Source organism: Glossina fuscipes, unplaced genomic scaffold (assembly GCF_014805625.2).
Source record: "Glossina fuscipes isolate IAEA_lab_2018 unplaced genomic scaffold, Yale_Gfus_2 222, whole genome shotgun sequence".
NCBI lineage: Eukaryota > Metazoa > Arthropoda > Insecta > Diptera > Glossinidae > Glossina > Glossina fuscipes.
Genome location: NW_023998565.1, coordinates 111248 through 112536, shown reverse-complemented (window position 1 = coordinate 112536; position 1289 = coordinate 111248).

The window sequence follows — 1289 nt, the reverse complement described above, 5'->3', positions numbered from 1 at the left end:
GAAGCGCTTTGCAAACTCAGACTAATCTGTAAATTGTTACCGATCCAATCTCTAAAAGTTCAAAACTCAGTTTTCTCATTGATTGATATATTTAAGGAAGAATTTGTGAAGATTCGTGTTGAACTGGGTAATTAAGTGAGCGACCACAATTCAGGTCACAATACTTGTCATTTCCAAAATTGTTAGTTCCGAATGATCGATCTCTAATATCGTTTATACTAACATATTATCGCGACTTAAACTGAATTAGGATTTTGCGTATTTTCTTTTGATATTTCGAATCAAAAAAGTAGCTTGCAAAGATCTGCATAAAATAACCGAAGGGAATGCAAACTTCTACTATTCTTCTAATATTATTTTTGCGAGTCGAAACTCTTTTTAAATTAAACTTTCTTGTCATTATATAATAAACCTGGGTTTCATTTTATTCAAACCACACCTCAAGTTCTTTTTTATGTTAACCCGCCCTTTTCACGATATAGAAATACTCCTGGGCCTACGTACACTTTCTTAGAATAAATTGCAATTAAATGCTAACCTGCTTTGGTCTTACCTTCGACCCAGGTTCAATCTTTTAAAGGTATTATTAAAGCAAAATAATAAACACTTGTGTTTCTCTAATAAAGAAACTGGTGTAGGTTAGAATCATCTGTGTTTTTCAATTAAAGAAACTGGTGTAAGTTTTATTCGTACTAGAAATTTGAAATTCCTTGTGTTTTTCTATTAAAGAAACTGGTGTAAGTTTTATTCATACCATAGAAAAAGGCTAATAATGATTTATCTCATCCTTTTCATATTTTTGCCAAATATTAGACGCTTATATTATTAAATGCATTAATACCGCATGAAATATCATGCAATATATTGTAACGAGTTTCCTTAGGCGGGGTATGACTCAGCCAATCCAGGATCCGTTGCAAGAAAATTTTAATAAATAATCAGGACCTTCGGAGGGAATGGTGTTATGATCTCTTAGATTTATTCGTTCCCTTTTATGGGAGGGAAGTATGAAATGGCTGGGGCAAGGAAAAGGAACCAGCGAGGTGACCCGACTTGTCGTACTGTTACTGGCTTGTTTCGTTTTCCTCGTTTTACTTGTACGTTTTACGTTTTTAATATCGCGAGCACTGCAAGAAAGAACCGAAAACTTCGCGAGTGTCATAGCTGCCTTGGTTCATCCCTGGTTGGTGTGTGAGTCCAGTAAAAGAAGTAAAAAATAAATAACAAAAAAAAAGTCTCTTCGTCCTTCAGGGATGGCGATTAATACTAACCAGCGCATCCCCTATCCG